The following is a 14783-nucleotide window of genomic DNA, read 5'->3' as shown; positions in this document are numbered from 1 at the left end:
AACGAATAAAACATACCAATTATAGTTATTGCAAATTTCGATATGATGTACACTTGTTTCAATGAAAAACCTTTCAACAGCAGCATAACAATCAAATGTATAGAAAAAGGGAAAAGATGATTTTATGGTGAAACGCAACAAATGTACCATCCTATAACCTCTATAAAAATGTAATTAATATAGGGAGGTCTAAATCCAAAAAAATAGTTGTAAACAAGAATTAAGTATTCAACACTAAAATCTATCAAAACAGGAAGCCAATTCCATCACAGAGAGATTCTACCATGTGTAAAACAGGACGCCAAATCCATCACAGAGAGGTTCTACCATGTGTAAAACAGGACGCCAAATCCATCACAGAGAGGTTCTACCATGTGTAATACAGGAAGTCAAATCCATCACAGAGAGGTTCTACCATATGTAATACAGGAAGTCAAATCCATCACAGAGAGGTTCTACAATGTGTAGTACAAGGAATGAAGCCACAGTGTTTTATGTATTTTCAACTTTTGTTAATACCAATATGATCAATATGATATACACAATCTTATATTTCGGAGGTCAGACAATTCTGACTAGTGGGTTGTTAAATGAATTCGGGGACCTTTGGTCCCCCAGCAGTAGCACCGACCCTGTGGTTATCAAATACAGGTATATCAATCATATTTATTGCGAACTTTGAAATGCTATAAAAATGCATCCCACCAGCAGCATTAAAATTAAATATATAGGAAAATCCTAAAAATAATTGTATACAAGAAATACAAAAATCCAAACACATTAAAACAGGAAACCAAACCCATCACCGAGAAGGTTTGCCATGTGCAATACAATGAGTGGAGTCTCAATGTTTCAGGAATTTGCATTTTGAAAATTTTTGTTATATATAATAAATAAAATCTGATACATATATAATGAATAAGTAAGTATTCTTGAGAAAGATTCTTGTTCGTGAAGGGATATATACCAGTTTTATGTTACAAAAGACACATACTAAGTAATACGACCACAAGCGTCTTGGAGTGGCTCCATGTTCTCTAAAAGTGAAGTACAAACAGTCATAATATTCGAAAAAAGATATACAGTTTATAAGCGACATTATATATGGAAACATAGCACAGCACACACAAAACTAATTCCTGATTTCAAGGAAATTAACTCTAAAAAATGCAGAATTTGACATGCATTCTAGGGTCCTCATACTGATTTTTATTTGGAGAAATTTGGTAACAGTTTAAGAAATACTTTCTTTGTTCCAACTATATATCTTTTTAAAATCGATTGTTGATTGTTGATTGTTGATTGCTGACTTTATAGCTGATTTGATCAGAAAGGAAGAATATCGTTTGGCTAGATCCTTCAATCTCAGTTTCCGCTATATAGATGACGTATTATCTTTAAACAATCCTAATTTCGGGGATTTGATACATCGCATCTACCCAAAAGAACTTGAGATAAAGGATACTACAGACACTGTGAAGTCAGCCTCATATCTTGACCTACACTTAGAAATCGATGGTAAAGGAAAACTATTGACCAAAGTTTACGACAAACGTGATGACTTTTCATTCAAAATTGTCAACTTTCCTTTCATATGTGGCAACATCCCTTTGGCTCCTGCGTATGGAGTGTTCATATCACAACTCATACGTTATGCCAGAGCTTGCAGAAACTATGCAGACATTTTGTATCGCGCTAGAACTCTAACAAATAGGCTTCTGGAACGGGGTTATGTTGCTACAAGATTGAAGTCATCACTACAGAAGTTTTATGGTCGTCAACTCGTGGATCGTTATGATGTATCCATCAACATCATGAAAACTGATTTATTCAACGGGTCATAGTTTTCCTTTCCTCGTTTGTCTACCCCGGACTTGACTTTTTATGAGCAACTCGGCGGGTGTTTCTAGAAAAGCAGATGACGCTTACCCTACCGGTGCACCTGGTCTATGCTCCCAGTTTTTAGTGGAGTCCGAGTTGCTCATTTACTTTTGTTACTTTGTATGTACGATTTTAGTTACTTTATGTTCTTTGTTGTGTGTGTCTGTTTTCCATTTCTGGTCTTTGTCCCTGGATTATATTCTTTTGATTACCGCTATAACCTTGGTTCCCTTGATTACCCTTTGATACTGTTTTAGTGTTTTGTAGCTATTTTAACATACATGTTAATGAAATATGTTATGTATCATTCTTTTATGTGTCAAAACAGTTGCTTTAACAAGTAACTACTCATGATAGTGGTCTTTACAGTTCAGATTGAAACAGAATTATTTAACCAACTTTGATATGTGAATGATGTTTTCAACACATGTTGGTTTGATAATAATATTAAAACGTTTTAAATATTTATATTTCAAAATGCAATAAACCTAAACAATAGTAGTAAACACGCCATCCTACTTCAGTTTGTTTTATTATAATTGTAGTGCTAATAAAGTTTGCTTTAATATCTAAGTTAGAATCAAGCAAATGTGCAATAAGAAAAATAGAATTATTATTTATTAAAACTAATTGCGGTATATTTGCATTGATATATTGTTAAATGTAAAAGCTTGTGCGCGTAATTACGCGACTATCACACCTTATAAATGAAACTGCATTATCTAGAGACTACATTTGATGTTATTGTATCCTAAATAGTGATAAATACAGTGTAAGTTTCCATTGGCTCAAAGTGTAAATTACTTTACTTTATCATGGGAATAACTACTCTCCCTTGCTTACTGTATTATATTTCTGTCACCAGAAGTTACCAATAATATTATAGCATTATCTGTGACAAAATAGTGGAGGAAGGCTCTGTCATTAAATAGTGAGTGAAATTGCAACATTCCACTTTTTGAAACAAGGAACTGACGAAGATTGGAAAAAAAAACATAAGTTAGGTGAGTTTGTTATATTGACTCTTTTTTTTAATTTTTTCCCCTCAATGCATTAAATCCATATGATTATTGATTACAAGCAAATGTGCCACACTTGTTATTTGTAATATAGTGCATTATTTACTATTATGAAATAACTGTATATCAGTCAAAACGGCTTCAGAAAACTTTGTCGAAACTTTACCAAAACCTTTTCCAGGCTCAGTTTCGGTGGTTTTTGTACGAAAACATTTAAGGGGCAGACGGTTGTGTAAGTTAAAAAAAAACAAACCACACATATAGGAATACGAAAAGGACTATCGTTAGGTAACATTATAGCATATGGAGACCGAAAGAGCATTGTTACAGGTGAGGTTTTCGTCACAAGGAATCACTTCAAAATGCATAGGTAGTGTCTGAAATTTTAAAGACTGGTACTTGATTAGTGGAAACAGTTCATAACCCTAACTGTCTACTTGATACACAAAAGGCAACAAGGGTATGTTACATATTAAAACAAAGTGTTATATTTTGTTTTAACAATAAAGTGTTTAGGGAACTCTCCCGATTTAGAGTACATACAAAATACATATAATTCGTCAACAAGTGTTTATGTAAAATATATTTGATTACTTAAAACAATTTCTAGATATTACTGATTGTACGCAACGAGTAAAATTTGAATCAAAATTTTGTCAGTATGATCGTTATCAGACACTTTTTAAAAGTAAATTAAAGTACAGAAAACAGAAGTGGATATCATAAGTATGTTTAAACCCACAAATAAATGAGACAATATAAACACTTTACACGGGTACAGACTGAAATTGGTAGAATAACACGCCCGGATTAAAATGATAAAAAGAAACTGTTTGAATTTCAGTGATCTTAACCCGGTTGCCTTTTTTGCAGGAATGGGAGGCATTTCAAAATGATATACCGAGATATACATTGTTCAAATTTCAGTGATCTTAACTCAGTTGCTTTTTTTGCAGGAATGGGAGGCATTTCAAAATGCTATATAAAGACATGCATGGTTCTAATTTCAGTGATCTTAACTCGGTTGCCTTTTTTTGCACGAATGGGAGGCATTTCAAAATGCTATACCAGGACATGCATTGTTTGAATTTCAGTGATCTTAACCCAATTGCTTTTTTTGCAGGAATGGGAGGCATTTCAAAATGCTATACCAGGACATGCATGGTTTGAATTTCAGTGATCTTAACTCAGTTGCCTTTTTTGCAGAAATGGGAGGCATTTCAAAATGGTATACCAAGACATGCATGGTTGTCGGGCTTTGTTTAATATTTATGTTTGAGCCGGTTACATCAGAAAACACAAAACCAGCATTTATACGATTTTTAAGAAGATATCAAAGCGGCAACAGCAGAGTTAGTGGCTCCGAGGCGCAGGTAAATACAAATAAAAACTTCAGTTAAAATGTTTTAAAGGGTCACTATGTCTGCGAATTTGACTTTCTTCGAATTAAAACATGTATATCTATGTTATAAATGGTAAAGTAGTTTCGTAAAAGTATTAATCATAAATTCAAAATTACCAATCATGTAGAAAAGTGCAGATTTAGGTATCCTGTACACTTGTTTAAAGGAATAGTATCTCATCAGCAGGCAGCATTAGAACCAAATACCAATTCCAACATCGGCCATTTCTACCAGAGTATATCAAAGGACATACCTTATAGTTGCCCCATGATTAATACAAGAAATCTGGTAATAGTTCAATAAACAGAGAGCATCGAAGGATTAACGTTAATTGCATTTACTTTAAACAAATTGTCGATATAGTTAGAGCGAAACCAGGTCTTAAATCCAACAGCTTATGATCTCATTTAAGATTTCCTTCCTATGCTAAACCTTTACCAAAACAAAAGAAAATTATCAAATCTTGTTTGAAGTAATCCTAGATCTCCTGTATGATTATTGATCGGTAAATAATTGCTAATGAAGGTTACACTGTCAAATATGATCGAACGATCTCTGATTGTAATAAACTTTCGAAAAACATAGTTGACCAATTAAGTTCACCGCTACTAAAGCAAACGTGTTCATGATCTACATAATAATGAAAGACACTAATTAATCACAAAAAAGTAAAAAATGTTTTTTTTTCTTGTAGTCTTTATTAGCCAAAAGAAATATTTTTTCTATGAATATAGTTGTCTAGTTTGATAATTTGTTGACAAGGCTTGTTTAACTTTTGCCACTTAATGGAAGCGGGAGGCTTGACTAGCCTTAAGAACATGTTTTAACCAACTTCATATATGTGTTGATATGTTTTAGATTTTTTGAAAATTGTAATACTGCAAATTTTTATAAGTGTGTTATATAAAATCTAATACAATTCGGGATCAGAAAAATCTGACTAATGGATTGGTAAATACCTTCGGAGGCCTTTGGTCCCCCAGTAGTGGCATCAACCAAGTGGTTACTAAATACAAAACGTCTTATCATATATTTACAGATTTTGATGTGCTTTACACGTGTTTCATTGAGTTGTCTCTCATCAGCAGCAATTTAATCAAATATTTAGAAAGATATTAATAAAAAAAATGTATACAAGATGTACTCAAAACAAAAACTAAATAAAAAGCCAAAGGTTCTACCATGTTTTATACAAGTAAAGAAGCCTTAGTGTAAAGTGTGGTAAATAAAATGTATTATAATTGGGTCGATGAATAACCTTGAGGACCTTTGGTCCACAAAGAGTGGCTTCGACCAAGTGGTTATTAAATACAAAAAAAAAAAATCAATTATATATTTTTGCAAATTTTGAAAAAATTGTATACAAGAAGCTCTCAAAACCAAAACCATCGAAATAACCAAATCCATCTTTGAGAGATTTTTATTTGCAATACTGCCAATTTTGATAGGTGTGATAAATAAAACCTGATATAATTCGAGGTCAGATAAATCTGACTCCTGGGTTGATATTTACTCTCGTGGACCTTTGATCCACCAGCAGTAGCATCGACCGGATGGTTATTAAATACAAAAATACCAATCATATATTTTGCAAATTTTGCTGTACACGTATTTCAAGGAGTAACCTTTCATCAGAAGCATTCAAATCTAATATATCGGAAAATCTATTGATTTTTTCAAGCTCTATATAAGCTTTTAAATCTTTTGTTTTACCGTGCGATACATTAAATCGAATTTGAAACTACGAAAACCGACCTACATTGTGTTATATTGAATATGTTTTCTTTTTAAAAATGTAACAAATTGTCAGAAGTTAAATGATCTGACTAAAGGATTTTGGGAGATTTAATTAACAGAAATGTTTTGCCTTCGTATAAACCATTATAAAAACTAAAGTAGAATAAATAAAATACGCCAGTTCTTACAGAATATGTGTCAAAGAAAAATAACTCATTTCAAATTTCAAGTCGACAATTAAATCAATAAGAACCAATTCCATTTTGACTTGAAAAAAAAGTGTAAACGTCTTATAACTACAGATTGACCAGTATAGAAGTTTTTAACCTTAAATATTATATTGCGCTGCTTGCAATTTTAGCCTGTACTTAATCGGAGATATCCTGGAAACATCTTTTTAGCTAAATTTACACCTAAATCGGCTAGATAAACATTTGGAAATTGTTTCAAAAACATTATTAAATGAGTATCAAAATGCTTTTATATCTTATTTTAAAACGTTTGTCCTTTTAAACTGTCTTACAGTATGTTTGGTTGAATAAACACCAGACGTTTTCATTGCGAAAATATATTTATGTGATAATCAAGCTTCTTGGAACTAAGCGGTTGAGACTATAATTTGAATGGATGAATAGACTCGCTTGGCAGATAAAATAGGTTGATTAACAACAAAGCTAGGAACAACACATTGAACTCTAGGAACTAAGTCTGACGTTAGACAAAAAAAACCCCAAAAAACAAAGAAAAAAAAAAACAAAAACAAAAAAAACAAAAAAACAAAAAAAAAAAAAAAAACAAAAAAAAAAAACAAAACAAAACACAAAAAAAACCCCAAAAACAAAACAAAAAACCACACAAAACAAAAAAACTACAAAAAACATAAAATATGTCCAACCTTGTCAAAAAGTACGGAGCAGTATTTACCTTTTGCACTTTAAGTTTTCGCAAATCCAATTATGCGGTGGAGACATTTTCACTCAATAATATATATAGTTGATAGATCGTACTTATTATTTCACTTTTTTTTGGTTTCGCAATAACAAGATCGCTAATCAATAATAAGAACACCATCTAATATAAATTTCATTAAAATCTTCAAGAACCAAACAATAAGCTTTGTATTCTGTTCTTCCACAAGTAATTTGTTATTATTGTTAATGCATAATTAATAATGAAACAGTTTATATGTTAATTTAAGTAAAGTTGGAGCACATATGATATTAAACGTTATGTGTTAATTGTATAATGCGTGCAATTTCTACAAACCAAGAAATTAATGTTCTTGCATATTTTAGCGTTGCTTTCAAATTGTTGGCATTAATAGATAAATGATTTTCGTCATACAGCGTATTCTAAACATGAACTAAAAATATGGCCTAATCTTCTCCTTTTAGCACGTATTATTTGTTTATATTTGGTGGTCTTTTGATGTTACCTTCTTGCTTAGAAATATAACAAAAAACACAGTGACTATCCTACAAGAATCTCTTGGTAAAATAATTGACACAAATGCCATGAAATCAAACAGGCAACACACTTTATTCTTCGTAATATATTTCCTTTCTTTACATACACAAATTTTATATCTTGACATACTCAGATACTTATGCAAGATTAATTGAACATATAACAGGGTGATTAATTTTTACCATTACTGGGTAAATAGGAAAATCACCCTCACTGCAAACCACTTGTTTGTATCTATAGATATAAAATTGTATGCTTAACGTATTTCAGCATGTGTTATTTTCTTACATTGCAGTATATCTACTATCGATTTTTTTTACTTGTAGTGTGTGTGTTTGTTTTTAATTTTTGTGCTTTTTAAAGTTGTATAAGTAAAGATTGATTAGAAAGTTACCAAATTTATAGTTAAACTGTAAGCAATAGTCAAAGGGACAGTCAAAAAAGGAAAGGTCATATAAAAAATGGCAATATCGAGGCAAAAAACTGTAAAGTTTGAAATAACCGCGCCACTTTCACAATGGTTTTTGATACAGGCCTATTCGATGGAAATGGTGGATTGAACCAGATTTTATCGCGTTAAAACCATCGCTCCTGCTTCAATTACGATTAATTAATTCCGGTATATCACAAGACAAACAGATGGCACACAGTTGTCGTCTGTCAAAGTTGGTAAAATCTGAAGTCAAAATAAAACAGAACACAGATACACAGATATATCATGGTTTGGGTCTTTAAAGAGTAATCAATGGAACCAAGGTTATAGCGGTAATCAAAATAATGTACTCCAGGGACAAAGACCAGACATGGAAAACAGACATACACAACAAAGAACATAAATTAACTAAAATCATACATACCAAGTAACAAAAGCAACTGAGGAACTCGGACTCCACTAAAAACTGGGAGCATGGACCAGGTGCACCGGTAGGGTAAGCGTCCTTTGCTTTTCTAGAGACACCCGCCGAGTTGCTCACAAAAAGTCAAGTCCGGGGTAGACAAACAAAGAAAGGAATACTATGACCCGTTGAATAAATCAGTTTTCATGGTGCAGATGGATTCACCATACCGAATTCATGATGACGACCATAAAACATATGTAATGATGACTTCAATTTTGTAGTAAAAATCACCTCTCGAAGAATACAGTAATCGTTTTGTTTTAATGATTGCTATATCTAATTAGACTATTAGACTACCTATCAATTCATTAAGCATTTTCTATTGGGAAAATTATATTTATTAATAACATAACGTAAAATTTTTCCGAAATACTATACTTTTAACTATTTAGATACGAACAAGCTATCTCAATTTTTTTCTTTAGTGTGACTAGTTTCAATTTTACCATTGTCTAATAAATATCGTTAATAATCGTATAATATTTCTATATATAATAACTGGTAACATATAAATATTTAGTCTTAATGAAGAATGTAAGAATAGCTATTGACTCTTTATTCATAAACAAGGGTAGTATTGGTCGATGTTTGTAGAAGAATTAGTTCTATGACATTATTAATTACGTAAAAGAATATCAATGTAATACTATAGGGTTATTGCATGAATACTGGTGAATATTGTCCCGAGCAGAATATTATATTGCACTCGCAAGCTCGTGCAATATAATATTCTGCTCGGGACAATATTTACCAGTATTCATGCAATAACCCTTTTATCATATAGTAATAAATATTTCAATTAACATTATACTAATTTGTTGGATATAATGCATTTGACAACGTTGTATGTGTTTTATTGCACTAGTTCAAATATGATGCATAATAAATATATGAACTAGTGCAATATGAATTTATGAATGTTTGATCAATTGTAGTAAAATTGGAAGGAATGCATTTTTTGTTTGTATTATTTGGAAGAAAAATGGAATCACAATAACTGTCACCAAACACGAAAGACCCATATAAAGAGGTCATTGCCATTTTTATAACAACCTGTCAATATCCTGTTCAGCCACTTTTTTAGCAGACGACAATAGTGCAATAAATTTAAAAACGTATTTGGAGCGTCTCCGAATTTTTCCAGATACGAATGAAATTTTGCGTGCAAATACCGGGATATGTTGCATGCTTTGTTTTCTATTGATTTGAATAGGAAAATATTTATTACTATATAATAACAGTAATTACCGTTCTGATATTATAGTAAAGGGAAAATGACGTGAACACCAAGACGGAAATGTCACTGAAAATTGTATCAAAAGCCCAGTCACTGAGACTTTGAAAGTCCTGCTGTTAGGGGAAGGTTCAATGAAAAACCTAACGGATGTAGGGTTGGGAAAGGGAGCAAAAAGAGGACTTAGTGGTACGACGAGGAAGCATATGACAAGTTTTCTTGTAGGGTTATAGAGCACAGGAAACTATCACTGATATGAAGGGGAAATAGTACAGGGAATCCTTACTGATAGCCAGTGCACATGTAATATTTATTAATAGGAAATATTCATTGATAGGATGATGGACTATTTAAAATATTCTCGTATGGTAAGGGCATGGAGAAAAGACTTAATGGTAAAATTGAGAAGAGAGAATATTGGCATAAAGAAGGAAAAAAGGACAATTAAACGTTTATATTAATTTGGTCATCTTCTGTTATGTTAAGGGAGTAGAGAGAAGCCTTGGTAGGAAAAGGGTTTTGAACTTCGTATGTAAGTGTAACCTCTCATTTTATTTCAGTGTGCAAACTACATGGAGTCATGCGTCCCGGGAAAAGACCAATGCTGTGGAGATCATCAATGTCTTAATTACCTAAAAGGATATTGTTTATATCCGCTGGAGAATTGCTGGTGCATGAAAGGGAGAATCTACAACACAGACACATATTACAAGTAGAGACTAACGTGTCGAAGAATTTGCTCTTAATGATTGTGATTTGAGTTAATTAGATATATTTATTTAGCATAATATTACCTTTCGTTCTACATTGAAGCGTTTAGATCATTTTCATATCAGACATAAAATCAAGATAAACATTTTTCTACAAAATCGTTTCTTTTTAGTAATAAGGAACATTAACTACTCATTGGCCATATATCAATTTTCATAACTACTATTAAATGAAGAAGTATGCCTATACTTTTAATTTCAATCTTGTTAATATTGTCACACATTAATATGAGGCATCAGGCTTACATATAGATATAAACCTGACATTTTTTTCTAAAGGATTACTTAATGAATCTTGCTCATTAAGATAAATGAGTACTCTGTTAACTCTTAACTGTCAATACTCAAATATGTTCATTTTTACGCAGAGGAGAGGTACTTAAATCTTGTTTTGCTAGGAGTTACAAACACACATTGAACTTGTTTTAATTAGTTACCGATTAAAATACCCTGTTTTGGTTTAATATTTGACAAGAATTGTAGGTCTGGCATACCGTACCAACACTATTTTTGTACAATAATTGTCCGTCATTGCCACTACGTCCCTTTCCAGGAAATATATTGGTTTAAACCAAAAAGCAAACAAAGGTTTCATTTCCTAATGATATGAAAATTTTGAGTAATACTTTTACCACAATACCACAATATACTTTTATTCAGAATTTTATACGTTGTATGAAATAAGATTAGAAAATGATTTCTTAAAACAAATGAATACTTTTGAATTTGAAGGAATTCCTGTTTCCTAGAAAAGACAAACAAGGCTGTAAAGCAATGATAGAGAAATAAGGCTGTAAAGCAATGATACAGAAATAATGCTGTAAAGCAATGATAGAGAAACATGGCTGTAAAGCAATGATAGAGAAACATGGCTGTAAAGCAATGTTAGAGAAATAAGGATAATCAAGAGAAAAAGTCTGTACAAAGAAAATCGTAACAAAAAACTGAATTTAATACACTTACAAGAACCAAAAGAATGCAAAACATTGTTAAGAAACAGGAATTCCTTCAAAAAACGGAAATATGGATTACGTTCAACTGCAGGCAGCTTTTCCATGCACATTTACGGAGTTGATTATTCTTCAAAAGTATTCACTCGTTTTATCTTAATTTTAAAGAGAACATATTTACTGTAGTCAAAGTCTTGTATCTGGAAGTAAATTTGCTTGAAAATGATATTTAAATTTTCGAAATCCCACAGAAGACTGGATGTGATATTTCTGATAAGATGAGTGATGTAACAATTCAATATTTGTATGGTCTCAATCTTCACTTCTCATCACGAAAATTGATTATCGTGTATGATATCAGAAATGAATTTGCAGTGCATACAATGTATCGTGGAATGATCGTTGTTACAGATTGGTTTTCGTTCTGAAGGTTTCGCTCGATTATCAACATGGTTTTATAAAACCTATCTTCTGAACAATTTCTACACAATAATATAATTACAATCAAACTTCGTTTGTTGAAATTTCTTTCAAGCAATGTAAAGTAAAGGAGAGTAAATCATCTTTCTAATATGATTCATACGATGTTCCTTTATTTTGATATCACAAACCACAGGAATAACAACCAGATTAAATTGGTTCCTGAAAACTCAGATTTCGATAAACAACAATGAATATAAAAAATACTATACTATGTATTGGCCATGAGTATCATTTCATATTAATTCAAGTAATTGAAACATCGAGTTTATTTATCTATGTATTAAAAATAAAAAAAATAATGACTGAAAGCATGTTGATGACCATCATAACGTTTATACATATTTATAATAAAATATTAATAGTAAATACTAGAGTCGGATTTTTAACCGCGGACTGCATAGTAGTATTAGTATTAGTATTCTCAAAATTCTCGTGTGTGTTTGAATGACTACTAGTTTACTGTATTTTTCATATATAATGTATGAGAAATATTTATCTGTTGGTTGTGAAATGAACCAAGTATCATGAAGTCCATCCTAAAACGTTTTTACATTAATCACGTTATACTTTTAGTATCTTTCTTCTATCAGAGAACTTATAATGTTTGCTTTTAACACTTTCTGACACTGCACTAAGTGATCTGTTTCATATTTCTGTTTGTATTTTGCTAATATATTGATGGAAATATTTGAATGAAATGTGGTTGAACAGATCAGATTACCAAGCTTGTCGCCTGAATAATTAAATATTTCCGACATCAGGTGGCTCAAGTCCATTTTTTGTTATGATGTCACTTAACACTTTGTCTGTAAAAGTCAGCACTATTTGATAAATATGTATTTTTTTATGTTTCTAAAATATATTCATGAGTTTTGATGACTGGTTGAGACAAAGTACTGCTCAACGTAAAATGCATTATAGGAATTAATAAGATATGTAATACATTTCGCTATGGTCTCAAACGTCTGTAATAAAATATCTGCCATTATCTCCAATATAATAACTGACATTCGCCACGACAGCTTGTTGATAACGACAATGAATCTGTTCGATTAATAAAATAGCAATAATGGATCTTTTCACGTAAGTGATTGTATAATTTTTAATGATTTTTTTTTCTGTAGACTTCGATTACATATCACGGAGTGCTACGTATTGTTCGCAAAACTACATAGAAAATTATAGGAATGGTTTTCTGTGGAGAGCGAATAACCAAAATACGACCGAAAGTGCCACAGAACGTAAAAATTCAACAGGTGCATAGTATTTGCGTTCATAATTACGTGATCGATGACTACTAATTGAGTATCATTTTTAATATGAAGATTTATCTTTTCTATTTCAACAAAACATTGGACCTTTATAATGAGATTTCAAATAAAGGGACATGACAGTGGCAAAGCGTTGTCTAAATGATAATAACAATTTAAGTTATAAAGGGTGATCAACATCATTTAGGCACTGACCATTTTTATACTGGGGGGGGGGGGGGTGCCTGGGATTTTCAATGATGCTAAATAATTTTTTCTATTCTTTTTAAAACTTTTTTACTTTTTTCAATAGGAAATGAATTATAAGTTTTTTCAGGAATATGGCAGATTTTTTTTGGCCAGTCAACTTTACGAGGGGGGTGGGAGGCATACAAAAGTAAAGATTCAGTTCAATCACATATTTTATTATTATTAAGAATAAGTAAAATAAATGAGTAGATCGGCATCCCGCTCCCGCCCCTACAAAATGTCAATCCTTAAAAAAAAAAAGGGACAGGAATTTGAAAATCAGGATTTTTGTTCTTGTCAGTTTCTTGTATTTAGGTCTTATCTTTCAATTCTTGTGAATGAATGTTTCTTTTCTGAAACTGATGTGGCTATGGATTTCAAACATATCTATACATCAAATAACTAAAAGTAGGCTAGCAAACATTTGGTAAGGAGTAAATTTATCAGGCCATCTGATTTGTAGAATCTGTCTGAGGCATTTGTTTACGAAGACCTGTTGGTCATGTTCGATTTTCTTCGTCTGTTTCCAAGTCTCCGATCCATACAAAATAACTGATTTGACATTTGTCTCGTATATTATGAGTTTTGTTTCGAGGCTGGTGTTTCTGCTCCTCTAGATTGGTCCAAGGGTTACAAAAGCTTGTCTGGCTATTCTGGCTTCTAATATGTTGATGGTTACCATCCTAATTTGGTGGTCTAGAGTACAGTAGAGTTTGCCCTAAAGATAATATAACCGCTCCAGATGATTCCACCTAACTTCGTCCTAAGGTTGTAGCACTCCATTTCTCTTTCAGCGTGGGCAGCTTTTCCGGTTTGGTACATAAGAACCTTGGTGTTTAACTATAGGTAGCAAAAATTAGTAAGAAGTCTACACAAGTACAGCGTTGGGGAAACACAATAGAAAATAATAGAAAGGCCTGGTATTCTTATCTATTTACTGTTGGAGATAAAATATAAATTGGTCATAATGTTTAGTGATAGTTTTTAGTGTATTTTTGTGCACCCTTCTTAATAGTTTAACATACTGGATTAATATAAATCTAAAGTATCTGGATATTGATACCCATTTAGTTGCTCATTATAACATCATGAATTTTGCGACTATAAACCGTATAATATTTATATTAATGACATTTGTTACATACTTCTTCACACATAATTTAACATGTTGAATGGCAGTTTATGATACAGTTTATGATAAACTTTTTTTTTAATTTTTTTTTATGAAAAACAGAATACAGCATTATTATTTTTTTTACCAATTTGGTAACATCATTTATTTTTTTTACTTGCCACAGCAAAAATAATTTTTTCATTTTTCTTCAGAGTGAAATTAATATATTTTTTCAAAAATATCCCAGGCCTCCCCCCGCAATATAAAATGGTCGGTGCCTTATATGACTGTAGATAATATCAAAATGAAGTTATTTTCTTCACGAAT

At 31.6% G+C, this 14783-nt stretch overlaps 1 long non-coding RNA gene across 1 annotated transcript; it reads left to right on the top strand.

The window, feature by feature from the left end:
* Nucleotides 1-2647: 2647 nt before the first annotated feature.
* LOC148614679 (uncharacterized) lies at nt 2648-13233 on the top strand. Its single transcript, XR_015923757.1, has 3 exons — nt 2648-2885; nt 4107-4273; nt 10201-13233. It is a non-coding gene; the product is annotated as an uncharacterized LOC148614679 (long non-coding RNA).
* The last annotated feature ends 1550 nt before the right edge of the window (nt 13234-14783 follow it).

This window comes from Perna viridis, chromosome 6, assembly GCF_037379345.1.
Source record: "Perna viridis isolate PV_CMFRI_1.1 ecotype Kerala chromosome 6, ASM3737934v1, whole genome shotgun sequence".
In the NCBI taxonomy this organism is placed as follows: Eukaryota; Metazoa; Mollusca; class Bivalvia; order Mytilida; family Mytilidae; genus Perna; species Perna viridis.
Note: the sequence above shows the minus strand (reverse complement) of the source record. Positions and strands in the feature narration are given on the sequence as shown.